General features: G+C 39.7%; 1 protein-coding gene across 2 annotated transcripts in view; it reads right to left on the bottom strand.

The window, feature by feature from the left end:
- LOC131066784 (uncharacterized) overlaps positions 1–16,357 on the bottom strand; it is a 262,967-nt gene that overhangs the window by 131,842 nt on the left and 114,768 nt on the right. The gene's annotated exons all lie outside the window — the stretch shown is intronic.

Below are 16,357 nucleotides of genomic sequence, written 5' to 3'. Positions count from 1 at the left end.
ATAAAGGTTTCCAGGTCATTGCCATGATTGCTAACATTTGAATTGACAGCACCATTTCTTCGAAGTCCCAAGAAATTGTGTCTGTAGAATTTATACAGTAATACCAGATTCTTGACTTCACATTTGTTTGTTATTTAGCTGACTTTTTAAATACAAACCAATAGTAGTTCTTAATCCAGTGCCTGAGTTTTATCCTTAGAAAGAAAATTAATAGGGTTGGCATACAGTTGAAAGGATAAACATCCCAATCTGAATTTTACATTCAAGAAAATATAAAGGTAAATGTGGCTTTCAGTACATTGTCATGTGAGACACAAATCCACTGTACCAGACCCCCTTATGCAAGCATTCCACAAGGGTATTGTTTTACAAGGCCTACAGCCCTAAATTTTCCAGATTCAAACCTAAGCAATACATCAGGTCAACTCATAATAACCTTTGAAAACAAAGAAAAAGTAAAATGATAAAGGGCCTTTGATGTGGTTTATTCAACCAAATAGATGAACCAAAAAAACAATTCTACGGAGGAATTAATAAATATTTTTCTGAAAAAGAGTCTCTTTTAATCTTTGCATTTCGGTACAATGCTAGCATTACCACGGGGGGCAAGGTGTATATGGATGTTAGCACCCACAAACACATCATAACATGAATGTATAATATTACTTTAAAAATTAAAATATTATTCTATCCTCTTAGACTTTTTTACCACAAGTTTTTAGATGTTTCATTCCAGTCTCCCTCAATAGCAGCTAGCAGGGCCATTTTCTAAAGTACTTGCCTATTTCAGTTTCCTAGTGTATGCCTTTCTTTTTCTCTCTATCATTGACAATTAGTCAGCATTGATAGAAGAGCTCTCATAGGAATATCTTGATTCCTTCTAGGATTGTCCAGCAAGGTCCCCCTAGCCCAAGACATCCTCCTTCGGCATTTTCAGATTATGTATTGGTCTAGTTGTGGTGGATGGCATAGTATCAAAACTCATAAAATTTGAGAAGCTGAAAGGTTTGCTAAAGATCAGAATGTTAAAATAGTAAAGAGGTTTGAAGCTATTTAACACTAAAAAATATGCATAATCACAAATATAGACTAATGTGTGACAAAAATAAATGTTTCGGGGCACATTCATATATTTTAAATTTGGATACATCACACTACCATACAGTATTTAAAAGGTAGCACGCACTGTCATGTTTCTATAGTCTAGGCCCCAGGGCCACTAGGCTCTAAAAGGACAATTTAGACCATCTTCAAAATAAAAAACATTCTACATGATCATTAGTCCAATTATTGCCAACACCCTGACCCAAAGCATACACACTACCACTAAAATATTTACTATGTCCATCATGGATTTCAAAAGCACTAATGATGTGAAATAGAGTTTATGTGACAAAATTGAGGTTTGATATCACAGTCAATTTGTTGAGATTGGAAGACTTTAGCCTCAGAAACTTCAGGTTTTAGTGGAAATCCTTAAGTTTCAGTCAAATCTTCTACCATGTTGGTGGATACCAATGCAGATGGTTACTCTTCTACCATGTGCATTGTAAAAAAATTGTTCTCCAAGCCTTTCAGCCCCAACTACTCATTGCCGTGCTTACATGGCAATTTTATATTGAATAATGTGGCTAGAGTTACCAACTTTGAGTTTACCTCCATTTTTGTTTTTATTGTTTTCTTCTAAAATTCTAGTGGACATAATATAGGGTATCAACAATGCTTTTGCACAAACTACTTAAAATCCAATGTGCAGATAAACCATATTGAACTCTCCAAAAAATATGTGTTACTTCTAACTCTTGTCGAACCATTGGCATGTCATCAATGTTTGTTGATATATTTGGATATTTTCAACACAATGATCTAGCTAAACGATTTGTTGCCAAGAAGACCTGAGTCCCAATCCAGCTCAAACCGGACTCACCATTCTAGTACGGTCCGTTGTGGGTTCGTACAATGTCCCACCAAACGACTGTGGGTTTGGTCCTATTGAACCCAAGCGGACCCAAGACGAATTTGCGCCACGAAAGTCATCGTCAAATGAACTTGGGCATTATTTGCATTTTTTTTTAAAGTCTTTTCTTTTTGCAAAAAATGGAAAACAACCCCCCAACCCTAAATTCGCCTATTCAAATCAACAAAAAGGCAAAGCCTACTTCATTTATGCTATTGTGAATGAAAAAGAAAACCATTTTACTCCATTGTTGAACTAATATTTTTACTTGCCATTGCACAAAGAGAGTTGAAGATTGATCGTTGAATGTTCCAAGCTAGTGTTGTGCTTCTCCTACACATTTGCAATTGTTGATTTGTTCTCAAAGAGTTTACAAAGGAAGATTTCTTCAAAAGAGGTAGGTTTTTTGTTGTTTTTTGTTTTTTGTTTTTTATTTTTTCCTCCATCTTTTTTACAAATGAACACTAGTTTTGTTTTGAAGTTTTCTTTGTTTTGGTTTGTGCCTATCCATGTTGTTTATAGAACGTGTTGTGCTAGATTGCCACCATAGGGTCCAATTAGGGCTGATTAGCATGTTAGGTGGTTCCTATCCATGTTGTTTACAGAACGTGTTGTGTTACTTGTGAGGGTTCATGAGGCACCACATAACATGCTATTCAGCCCTAATTGGACCCTATGGAGGCAATCTAGCACTACAAACACAGAAAACATTAAGAAAATGATCCTAGATGACATTTGATGGGATTGTGTTGAGTATCTCCTCGATTTCATTGAGCCTAAATTGAGCATGATCCGTTATACTGATGTGAACAGGCCTTGTTTGGGTGAGGTATATGATGGCATCAACTCAATGATTGAGAAGATGAAAGTCATCATAAATGCAAGAGAGCAAGATCCCAAAGAAAAATTCTTCAATGAACTACACCAAATCGTGGTAGAGAGATGGAACAAAATGACCACTTCATTGCATCTTATTGCCTTTGCATTGAGTCCCAAATATTATAGTTATCCACTCCTAACTAGTGGCAATGGCACAAGGGTTGCTCCTTACTAGTTAATTTTAAGTTGCTCAAGGGTACAAGGCAGCACTTCCTAAACTCTTTGGTAATCGTGAGATACAGGATGCAATGAGGGCTGAGTTCATGATTTTTGCAAGCACAAATGATTGTGGTCTTGATGCTCTTCATGATAAGTATATGGCTGATGCTCATTGTTGGTGGTACTTCCTGGAGAATCATACCCACAACTACAACCACTTGCCATCAAAATTTTATCACAAGTATTATAAAAAAATCTTCTACCTTTAAAGTTTTATTTATATTTAATTGTATTTACAACTCTTTAACTCTCTAATTTTGTCTTGATAGGTTGCTAATTCATCTTCATCTGAGAGGAATTGGTGCACATACTCCTTCATCAAATCATTAAAGCCCAATAGACTACACTCCAAAAAGGCAGAGGGCTTGGTGTTTGTGCATTCTAACTTGTGGCTCCTTACACACAAAGAAAATGACTACAAAGAAGGGGAGACAAAGTGGGATATCCGGCCAGACCATACTAATTTGGATGCTTCAATTTCCCACCGTGCTGCACTTGGAGTTGATGATGACAATGAGCCACCTAGTAAGCATTAGAGTGCTTGTGCTAGTGCTAGTGCCAATGCCAATGCCAGTGCCATTGTTTGTGGTTCTTCTAATTTACCATAGCATATGGAGGAGGTTGATGATATTTTTGACAACCCATATGATATTTGATCGACAAAGGCTGATTGTTGACACTTGACATTATTATTGAACTAATATTTAACATATATCATGACAATCGAGTTTTGACTATTAATATGGTTGCGTATTTTGCTATGTTATTTGAATATTAGTATAGCTGTGTATTTTGAACTCGATTACTGCTACAAATATGTATATATTTTTTATTTTTATATGTTTTTGTATGGACGAACCCAACCCCCACAAAAATATGGCCAAACATGCAAACCAAACCCTAGAGCCTGAACCTGAGCCCGAACTAGAACCGACAAGCTAGAAAATGATCTATGATAGTGGGACTCCTATAGTTCTTAACCTTGGGCACTCCAAAGTTTTGTGTTTTAGTGAACACTATATCGACTACCATTTTCCCATTGTATATGTTTGCCATTTAAACATTGATCCAAGAGGATCTACCAAACAAGTTTCATGCAGTAACACCAAGACTATCCTCATTGCTTGCAGTACATATAGTAACACTTATCACCTCCTAGACTAAGTTGTCGGTCCCGGTTCAGATTTGGATTCTGGTTTGAGATTTGGGTTCACAAGTTCGTTCAATTGTTTTTGGGGGTGGGTTTGAATTTGCTTTGGGCTATCCATACAAAAACATATAAAATTAAAAAATAAAAAATATATACATATATGCAGCAGCAAATAAATTCATAATACACCACTGTCAAGTGTCAACTATGCTAATAGACTAATAGTAAAGTAACATAGCAAAATACACCACCATATCAATGTTTCAGTTCAAAAATAATAATGTCAACATGCCATCACTGATCAAATGCACAAATGAGATATGTTTTACCTTTTTGGCCCTTTTAGTGGTCTATTTTAGGGTTGGAGGGTCAAGTTGACCAAAATAGGCAATAAAAAAAAAAAATTAAAATTAAAAAAGCGTGTTTAGCGCCCAAATTTGGCCCGGATTCTACTGCTGAATTTGAAATTCGCTGCAAATTTCCCAAAATTTTCCCTAGGTCCTTCTCAGGGAACCCACAGGGCAAATTCAGGACCCTGGAAGAATTTGCAGCGAATTTGTAGAGGACAAAAATTTTTGCAGAACCGAATATTTTGGAAGAAACAGGCAACTTAGCTCCTAGATGCTCATGGTAACACAAGGACCCTTAGTCTATCTCCAGAAACTACCATGCATACTCTAGCAAGTGTTGTACATGCTCAACAACTGCTGCAAACATTTTTGCATTAGTAATACCTTCACCAAACCTTCCACAGTTTCTAGCAGAGCTTCAAGAGGATCCAAAACACCTCCAAGCAAAATCATCACACTACAAGCATTGACTAGTACAGTTAACACAATTAGCATGTAGCACTCACAAGGCTTGCACCATGCCGAGTCGTTGGCCAACACCTTGGGAAACTAGTAGCAAACAGTTCAACACCACACAATCGTCAAAGGATAAGGAGTCATACATGGAAGCGGTTCCACTTCCATACCATAGGAACAACTCAATTTCCCTAGCAACTCTAGGCCTTCACAGTTTGTAATCTATATACAATGTACACATGTAAAATTAACAAATGAACATAAATTATGCTAACATAGAAGTAAGATGGGGCATAGAAGATAGCAGTCATACATCTCTGTCAAGAGTATGTCGTGTACAAGATGAACAAATAAATAACAACACAATTTATTGGTGCAAGTCTTTCTCTTCAACATGAATATGCACACATAGAAGCAAGACAGGAGATAGAAGATAGCAATCATTCATCTTTCTCAAGAATATACCATGTACATGATGAACAGATTAAATAATAATATATTCACTATTTCATCTCCCTCCCTCCATCCCTAGTCCACCCCACTTGTTTTCCTCCTCTTCCCTCTCTCTCTCACTCTCATCACTGATGTTATAAAGCTTCTGCATAACACCCATAACTTCATCTAGATCCTCACTAGAGAGTTGTACACTGGGCTTCACACTAGGGCCCAGATTAAGCATTCGATAAGATATCATATGCAGAGCAATTCCATTATCTAGTATTAGAGTAGGCCAACAAAGATTCAAGATGGAGGAAAACAAAGTGCTTTGAGCGTTCCTCTAGTAGTGCAAGCTTCAAGTAGCACCAGCTATTTAAACATGAGGCATAGGGAAGCCAAAATCAAACCCCAAATTGGATTCTTGCAAGCGGCATGACTACAAGAATGCACAAGAAGAGATTCATTGAAATAAACATGGACATGGCAGTTTTTGATGCAGGTATTCGTGCATTCTGAGGCATTTATTCCTCCATCATGTAGCATTCATTTTGGATGTGAGCATTGCAGAAATATATGGTGATCAGTAGCATTGTATAAATTTCATTGACTTTTCCTAGCAAGATTATACAGGAGATTGGATTGAACTATTTTTCCTGCAACACCACCACCTGCAGAGATATATGTTCAAAGTGAGTAACTGAAAGTGCATAGCAGATATAAGTGTTCACATAAAGAGTATAAGACAAAAAAATCAAAAAACACTAAAGGAGTGTATGTGTGAGGATTTTATATTAAATCTTAAAATGTGCATGATTTTTTTTTAGGTTAAAAAGCAAATGAATGAATATAAATCCATAAATGGTGGAATTTTGTTTGATATCAAATAAGTTATTTTGCAAACCCATATTCTAAGCTAGAATTCTACATTTGTTCTCTGAGAAGTTCTAAGAATGAAGGAGGAAAACCATCTAAGCCAAGGACCTTATAAGCTCTAAAGGAGAAGACATCAGCACATGCTTCTTCCTTAGTGATATCTTTAACCATTTCATCATTATCCCTCACTTTAACACATTCGGAATCACATCAAAAATTTCATGCTAACAACATATATCCTCAAAATTATTTTGAAGGGTCTCTTGAAATAAGGAAACAACAGCATCACCACTCTCCTCATCTATATTTAAAGTGCTATTGTCCGAGATAACCAGACATCTGATGGTATTTCCCTTCAATGCTTAAGGGTGGGTTAATGAAAGAACTTAGCGTTCTTGTCTCCTCCTATAAACCATTGAATTTGTGACTTTTTCTTCCAGAAGATTTCTTCTACTATCATGGGTCTATGCCATTCCTCTCCGATTTCAATATCAAATTCTTGGATAATGGCGACCCACTTTCCTCTTCTTTCTCCTAGTTCATTCTGCATGAGAAGAGTCTTGACTGCTGCATCTGGTACTATTGCATAAATTTTGGCCCTTAGTAGGTAATGTCTAAATTTCTTAACAGCCTTTACCAGTGCGTATACTTGTTTTTCGATGTTGGGATATCGGAGTTCTGCATCTTTCAGCGGGGTGCTCATGAATGCAATTGGATTTTCATCTCTTTCTTCACTTCTCTGGGTCAGAATAGCGGCACAAGTGTAGTCAGAAGCGAAGGAATATAAATAAAAGGGCTTGAGATAATCTGGACTGATCAATACTGGTGCTTCTGTGATGGCCATCTTTATCTCCTCGAATGCCCTTTTGGCTTGTGGAGACCATTCAATCTTTGCGTCTTTCTTCAACATCTCGTTCAGGGGTCTGACTATCTCAGCAAATCCGGTGATGAATTTTCTGACGAAGTTGATCTTGCCGAAAAATGATTTGAGTTCTTTCTTGCTAGCCGGCAAATTGATAGTGGATATGGCTTTTACCCTTTCAGGATCAATGGAGATTCCTCTTTCTGAAATGACATGTCCTAAAAGTTTTCCTTTTGTTACTCCAAATATACACTTCTTTGGATTGAGAGAGACACCATATCTTCTGCACCTTTGGAAGACTCTTCTTAAGTCATCCACATGATCTTCTCTTTGTCTGGAGAAAACTGTGATATCATCCATATATATAATAATGCATTTTCCAATTAAGTCCCTGAAAGCGATATCCATAGCTCTCTGAAATGTGGCCCCGACATTGATGAGTCCAAAAGGCATTCTCTTGTACGCAAATGTTCCCCACTTGGTGGTAAAAGCAGTCTTTAGTCGATCTTCGGGCTCGACCAGAACTTGGTTATATCCTGAATATCCATCTAGAAAGGACATCATCTGCGACCCGTTGACAATCTGTAACACCTCATCTAGCGATGGTAGAGGATAATTATCCTTTTCTGATGCTCGGTTGAGATTTCTGAAATCAACACACAATCTGATCTCTCCATTTTTCTTTCTGACAGGTACCAGGTTGGCAACCCACGTCGAGTGTCTTACTGGGAAGATGATCTTGGCTGAGAGCAGCTTCTTGACTTCTTGGTATATCAATGGTTCCAATAAAGGATTAACCGGCCTTTGTCTCTGCCTGAATGGCTTGCTTCCTGGCTTCAACGGGATTGTGTGGGTGATAATTGCAGTGTCGTAGGTTTTGAGATCTTCATAACTCCATGCAATAACATCCGGGAAATCTCTCATGTTTTTCAGGATTCCATTCCTTTCAGTTGGTGTGCAGGACTTTCCAATAAATACATTCTTAGCTTGTATATTATCACCTAGATTAATTGTGTCGCACATGTTTCCTTCCATGCTGTGGTTCTTCTTTTCTTTCAATTTGTCAGGATCAAAAATTCTCTCCAATTCTACCATTCCTCTTGGAATAGTGTTTGTCTTTAAGTTCAAGACACCTTCGGCATCAAATTCGGCTTCTCCCACTTCTTCTTCATCAATGATCTGGGTTAGGAAGACATCTGTGTTGGTTAAGAAATCCAATATGTGCTTGTTGTCCTCAAAAACTTGAAAATTTGTGATGTTATCCGGGACCGAAGGGACTGATGTCAACTCAACCGTGAATTTCTTCAATCCTTCCATTGCTAATGGTATCAAAGAACTGGCGGCTTGTGCGAGGGAATTAGCCACTTGATTCTGATGTCTGTATATAGAATTGATATTGAAGGCTTCAAAACTTTCAATGAGATCCCAGACTCGATTTCTGTATCTGGTCAATCTTTTATCATGGCACACATACTGCTTCCTGATTTGCCTTATAGCAATTTCTGAATCTCCATATACTTGTAGTATTTTTGCCTTCTTTTTGATAGCCATCAGTAACCCATGAATCAAAGATTCATATTCAGCCACATTGTTGGTGCAAGGAAATTGTAATCTGTGAGCGGCGAGGTAGGTTTCTCCTGTCGGGCTAATTAATTCATAACCTGCTCCAGATCCTTGTTTAGATTTAGACCCATCAAATCTTAATGTCCATATCGCATTTTCTCGATTTCCCGTCTCCTGGTCTTCCTGACTTTCGGATGATGTGTCTGATAAAGTTTCATCTCTTGAGGAGCTTTCCGCTTCCGAATCTTGAATCTCTTCAATGATCAGTGTCTGCGGGGCTCTTTTGTATACTTGTTCTAATGCAGTCTGACATAAAGCACAAGATAGTTCTGAATGGACGGCATTGTGTATTCTACACCAATTTGGAAGAAGCAGATCTCGGACGGATGTTAAGCTACCAAGTTGCACACTTTGCTGTATGTTTCTATGTACGAATCTCCTGAAATTTTCGAACATACCATCATCTTCTTGGTCGGACCCTTGATCACTCTCGATGACCATTTCTGTAGATTCCATTGCTTCTTGTTGAGCATCTTCATCTTGTACCTTTTGTATCATCAAGATTTCTTCTACTTTAGGCTTGTATGTCCCCAAGTCGGATTCTAAAAACAGAACTTCGTTGTCTTCCCCATATTCAGTTATCATAAGTCTCAATCTCGGAGTGCTGTCAATCTTGATTTGATTCGGGACTCCTCTCCATGGTAGCCACATGTGTGCAAAGTCAGTCGACACATACCCATTCAATTTTCGTGACCAATCTCTACTCAGGAGCATCCCATATGAATCAGGAATATCCACCACTGATATATCTATGAAATTTTGAACTCTCGGGTCTGCGGCCAATTGCATGTGAATGTTGTTCAATTCGCCCATAACTGGAACTTCTGTCTTGTCTAGCTGGGTGACCTTTCTTTTGGTAAATGCAGGAGTTATTCCTAGTCTTTGACAGACGGCCAGGGGCATCACGTTACTGGAAGCTCCTGAATCATAGAGGCAATTGTGCAATAATTTTCCAAAAATTCTGACTGATAACAGGAACGGGGCCGGTTCGTCTTTTCCTTGAGAAGGGGCTGAAGAATCCCCCCTGTGTTCTTGATGTTTTACTTCATTGACTTTTGGATAATCGTCTTTTGCTAGACTCTCCTCTTTTGAGTGATCGGTTTTGTTTGAAGATTTTGCTTTCTTGACCACATCTTTCTTAATTGCAACTTCCTTTTCTGGAAGAACCTGGCTAGTGGCGAGGCCTTCTTTGATGGTAGGCTGAGTCTTCTTAGTTTCGCCTCTTTTGAGTAATACCTTTCCTTCCAACATATCTTCCTTTTTAACTGGGAAGGTTATGGTCTGGACCATGCATTCATTTTGTTCGGATTGTCCTTGGTCATAGGCTTCTTCTTGGGTCATATTGATGGTAGCTTGGGTCTTGTTGGTTGAGTCCTGAACATTTGACCTGACTGTACTAGACTCACTTAGGCTATTGATCACTGCATCTTTGATTTCTGAAACCTTGAGCAACTCGTAGAGTGGTAGACTTACTTTGACTTTCTTGAGTTCATCTAACACCAATACTGCCAATCTTTTCATTTCATTGCCTACAGGGGGTGCAATATTCCTCTGTCTGTACTCTTGTGTGTTTTGTGGATATTCTGGATTATTGCTGGCTTGGGGATCCGGCGGAGTAGAGAAATTGTTCGGAGGAATTGATGTAGTCAAGGGTTCTTGAGTCCTTTGATTTCTGTGATAAACCCTTTGGTTCACACCTCCTGATGATTGGTGAAATACCTCTTTTATCCCTTCGACCAAGACACTGTTGTTCAATGGTGGAAAATAATACTCTGAATCTTCTATAGGTCCATTCGCAGATGTAGGTGGGAACTGGGATCCTGGAGGTACCTTTGGTCCATTAGCAGATTCTGGTGGAAATCTCCCATTTCGTGCTTGACTAACCTCCTCTTGTGGATACTTGCAGCTTTCAACAATCATGGCTTGACCGTATTGGGTGGTTGGGACCATTTCATATCCTGTCGTGGGCGGATTTTCAGGTGGATCAATGCTACGCATCTCTTGTTGGAAAATGTCAGTCGCAATCTTGAATTCAGGACACTGCAACTCGGAATGTTGGTTTGTATTGTGGAGTCTACACCAACTGGACAAGGCCGCCTCTGCTAGAAACACTTTGCTTGTAGGAGGATTTTCTTGACTCTGTGAATTTGGTGGGTTATCTAGTGGCGTCACCACATTTCCGTTATTGGGAGCTGTATTCCATGGTCTCCTCTGGAAGCCTTGGTTATTATTTCCTTGATAATTATTTCTGAAACCTTGGTTGTTATTTCCTTGGAAATTTTGATTGTTCGCATGTTGGCCATGGTTGGCCCTCTGCATACTTTGGAGTTGATTATTCTGGTTTCTCAGGTGAGTTACCTCGGTTGATAGTTTCTTGACTTGTTCAATCAACTCTTTCATTTCGTCCTTCTCTTCTTGTGTCCTTGACGAGCTTGTGGCATTTTGCAGGTACACAGGTTGTACGGGTGGAGCTTGTGAAATCGGGACTCCAGGGTGGAGGACTAATTGATTTGACGGCTGTACATTCGGATATGTTGCTTGTGGAACCGGATTCATGACTGGAGTTTGGTTAGCCAATGCCATTCCAACTGACTGCATCTGATTTGGTGCTACGACCCGGTCCCATGTGTAATAGTGGCCCAGTGATATTCTGTCCCATGTGCTTACTAACTTCAATAGCTTTTGCATATGCTGCGTTTAGATCATTCGGGGTTGGATGCGTCCTTACAAACATAGCAGTGAGATGATCTAAAGCTCCATAGTAAATTTCCCTTGGCTCCGCAATGAGATAAGGATGTCGTAGCATCGTGTATGCGCGGTGAAACCTGTTGTTGAAAGAAGTGATGGGCTCATGTTCTCTCCTTCGAACTTCAACAAATTGTCCATACAACTCCGCTGGTGTAGTTGGTATACCAAATTTTGCAATAAATGCATCTTTCATTGCGTCCCAAGTCCTGATTGACCCTGTAGGCAAGTGGACGAACCAAAAATATGCCTCCTCCCAATGAATAGGGAAAAAACCTACATGCTACATCTCCATATTCGATTTGTCTGTTACGAAGATGATCTTCGAACATCTTGATATGATCTTCTGTTGTGCGATGGAAATCACTGACATTGAACTTGGAACAAAAATGTTCTGGATTCTTCGGCATATCATGATAAACTGCAAATTCCAATGGTGACAGGTTGTTGATTAGCCAAGTCGCTCCATTAAGTACATGAGGAGGAGGAGGAGGGGGCGGAGCCCGTTGAGCCAACGTACTCTTCGAGGCTTGAGAGTTTGAAGTAGGACTTGATGAACTAGTTTGGCCCTTTGTTTGAGAAATTGCTTGGATACTTGATTGGATCGCCGCTTGCACTTGTTCTTGAAGAACTTGTGATGACTCAGGAGATTCTTCCAATCTTAATTCAAATTCTTTGGGAGTGTCCTCTCTTTTGACTCGCTTCGCCTTTGAGGTAAACTGAAGTTCACTAAGGTTCTTGACGCCTGGTGTTGACCTTAATAATCTTTGATGTTTTTCTGGCGAGAAAGAACCAATGCGATCTAGCGTGAAGTCTTGCGAAGATTATTGTGGGTTCCTCTGATTACGAAGCTCTCTAGCTGCGGCCCTTCGGTGTTCTTCTGCTCTGTCTTCTTCTTGTTCCAAGATGATTCTGACTCTGCTATACTCAACTTCACTTCTCCTTACGTTCCACGCTACCTGACTCAATCCTGAAATGATATCCTCTTGAGTGTTGCCTATCTGCAAATTTGGTTGCAAAACTTGATTCAATCCTTCATGTGGCAACACCATCGTGATTCATGATCATGTTTTGAAATGTACTCTTCTTCAAAAAAAAATTTGACTTCGGGTACTCAGCCCTCCTTCTAGCGCCAATTCTGTTGACGTGTATTTTGTACACAATCATTCACACAATAAAATACCCAAAGGCATCTTATCCTCTCTTGAATAAAGTCGCTAACTGCTGAAGATATCGCAAGAAGGATCAGTTAGGATGACTCCAATGTTCTTGTAAGTAGGGTCTCTACGTGTGGATAAGCACCAATGGTCGTTGTGATTTGCTGTGTCCTCAAGGGGCCTTACGTTGCCGAAGATTTTGCTGAACTAAACAAACTTTTACAAAAAATAACAAAAGGATAGGGTTCTACAAGAGGTCTAATTTAGTCTAACCCTAAGAATGACTTCATGTGGACAAGACTTGGCAAGATTCAACCAACTTCAATTTTGCCATAAAATAACAACTCAATTGAAATTGATGCGATCTTCTAAGGTAACGAATGGTTCTTCAACACATCAAAGATCAAAGACACTACCACGAAGGTACATATCCAAGATACAATAACGATTGAAGGTTAAGTGATTCAAATATCTCCAGTCGACCACGCAAGGCGTTCCTACAATCAGCAAGAAGCTAGTGGTTTGGAAAACGACTCCTACCAAAAATCAAGTCCAACACTTTGTCCTTCAAATTAACACACTACTTTGATTGAGAATGTTTCAAGAAAAATGAACAACCATGAAGATAACCAAGAGAATTGCAACAAAACACCATAACTTCAATATTTCATTGACTCCAAAGCCATCATGTACAACAATTGTTTGAATTCTTTCCTCAAAACTCAATCTTGCTACAAAAGTAAATTGCTTCTAAACTCTAATCTCTCTAATACATCAATAATCTAATCTTCTTCTCACATCTAACTTATGAAAATGAAATAAAATGAGGGTATAAATAGCATCCTCAATTACAATGAATGGTCCAGATCAAAAGTAGATCAATGGTCAAGATCATGACACCTAAACCCTAATTAGGGTTTTACTACAAAACTTCCCCTTTTATTGCACAACATTAAATGCATAGCCAATTATAAATTTGGCACGAAAATCTAGGAGACATAGACCAATGACAATTAAGGTGCCATGTCATCTATAACAACCTCTCATCTAGAATCTTATTCCCTTTCCAATGCTCCTTTTTAGCATATGCAATGAATCTTGATACGATTCCCTCGATCTCAGCAATTGGAATCTCGGGAAGATTCTTCATTCTTTCTTCCAAGTGGATGACCCGATCAAATGCATCTAGAAGAGCTGCGTCGCATGTAAGTTCAAGTTCCTTAGTCTTTTCAATCAGGAGCATGGTAGCAAACATCTGGTCCTGTTGCTCATCTGTGATATTGGCGTCCTTGCAAAAGATGACCTTAATCCTATCCTCCAATTCCTGCAAATCCACATCTGTCTCAACTTCGATCCTCCTGCCAAGAATGGTACGTAGTACCTCAAATACTCTGTCCTGGATCGGGTTGATCACCTCCTCAACATGACTGCATCTAGTACTGATGTCCTCAAAGAGAACTTCCTTCATCTGGAGTAAGGTGGACCACTGAAGTAAACTGTGAGGTCCTCCATCCATAATCTTTTCCTGCGCTAAGACCTTCCTCGATGTTTGTCTAATTACTTTCAAGACAGGAATGATAACGTCCTTGGTATGAGCAAAAGCGGCTACCGTTATCATCAAATTGTGGATGATCTCAAGAACCTGAATAGCACTATGAATAGTCTTCATCATCCTTGTTGCAAATTCTACGACAACTGTATGAGATTTATCTATCCAAGTACTCATACGCTGGACCATACTCCTGAATCTCTCTGCCTCACCAATTGATTGAAGGGGAAGTGCCTGTATGGGTGATCTTGCTGGATCCTGACGCCCTAAAGGCCGATTGAGATGGCTAAAATATGTTCTCCATGCACCGACCTCCCTCTCAAGCTTTCTACTCTTCTCCATTTCTTCTCTAAGCTTGTCCTTCAATGCCTCAAAGGAATCTGTGGCATCATCTAGTGTCTGCTCAGCTGTGGATGGACCTAGCTCAAATGTCTCTACATCATATTCCTCTGCTAGGATCTCACCTTCATACTTGTCTACTGCCGGTGTAGCTATCTGTAATTTTCTGGATCCAGTCTCATCTCTAATCATCTTGGACATCTTGGTAGCCTTTCTCTTCTCTGTCACTTCCTGGGAATGTCCAACAAGGCTCTCTAAATCAATCACATTGTCTTCGTCCTCGATCACAATCACCCTCGTTAATCTTTCCTTCAACCAATCTGGGATGGCTGATCTTGTCTCTTTGACCTGTATTTCCTTATGCAATATTTCTTCTTCTCTGTGAGGAGATGTTACTTCGTCATTATTCTTGTCTTCATGTAACTCATAATCTTGGAGAGATCCACTTGGCGACCCCTGAGGTACCTGTCCTTCTTTATCATTCTGAACCATCGACTCCATAGACTCCTCCACTTCAAGTGTCCTTTTCTCTTGTCGAGAAGATGTACCGGATGAACGATCTCGGCTGGCCTCTTGTTTCTTCTTGGAAGATTCTCTCTTTCCAGGTCTCTCTTTCCTCTTCGAGCCTCTTGGATGGAGATCGCCTTCACTTGCACTTCGAAGGTTGCCTTCATTTGCATTTCTGGGATTAGGATTACCTTCGCTCACACTAGCTCCACCTTCGGCTGGCTTCTCTTCCAAAGTGAAAGTCATAGCTATGCCTTGCTCTCTCAACTTCTGATGCTGCACATCAACCCATCTGCGAGTACAAGACAAGACTGGAGCCATCAAAGCATTTAGATCCACAACCTCGGGCTCATTCCCATCTAACCTTACTGATTTACTTTCTCGATCATAGGATGACTGGAGATGTCTGCCACTGTCCTGAGCTTGGTCGGCCACTCTGTAAATCTTGCACTTCCTGATGAAATCCAAAGGCAATCTAGAATGCATCTTTCTTTTCACTTCAAGATCGTCTAAGAGATTCATCATAAAATCTTCCGTCTGAAACTCATGCTTAAACTTCCTACCGACTGTCTCCTCTATATATCCATGTGGATCAAAGCTCTCCCTCAAAGCAAAGAATGAAAAAGAATACAAAGCTAACTCCTTCTCTGCGTCATCCATGGCTAAAGCATTAGGACATACCTCAACTGAATTGCCCAATATGATAGGTACAGGAACTCCATTTCCATGTCTGTGTCTGAATGCCTTCGCATAAGCTGCCAACTGTCTTGTTACCTCAAGTAACACAATTCTGTCTGTTGGATATCTCGGCAACATGTATGGAGGTGAAGGACATCCATGAACTCTGATATAAGTAAACTTCGGAAATTGGATAAACCAAGCACCGTACCTCTTTACTAGTTCCTGTGCATCCTGAGATAATCTGTTGTGAATCCCGCCTTGCAACGTCCTTGTGATGTTCATAGTGAAGGTATCATTAACTAACTTGTAGTTGCTTCCTGGCGGATGATGCAAGTGAACATAGGAATCACAAACTTTGACCTCGCCGGGTCCTCTTCCAATCACTCCTCTGTGAGGTAGTCCTGCGTACTCAAAGCTCCTGATCAAGGCATAGATGACGTATGAACTCATGTGGAAGGACTTGGTAGCTTTGAGTCTCCTCAACTGTACGTCCAAGCAATGGCTAATCATTCTAGCCCAATGAATTGTTCCTTTTCCCTGAACTATCACCTGGATGAAGTAGAACATCCACT

The sequence above is a fragment of the Cryptomeria japonica genome, chromosome 2 (assembly GCF_030272615.1).
Source record: "Cryptomeria japonica chromosome 2, Sugi_1.0, whole genome shotgun sequence".
In the NCBI taxonomy this organism is placed as follows: domain Eukaryota; kingdom Viridiplantae; phylum Streptophyta; class Pinopsida; order Cupressales; family Cupressaceae; genus Cryptomeria; species Cryptomeria japonica.
This window is presented reverse-complemented; position numbering and strand designations above follow the sequence as displayed.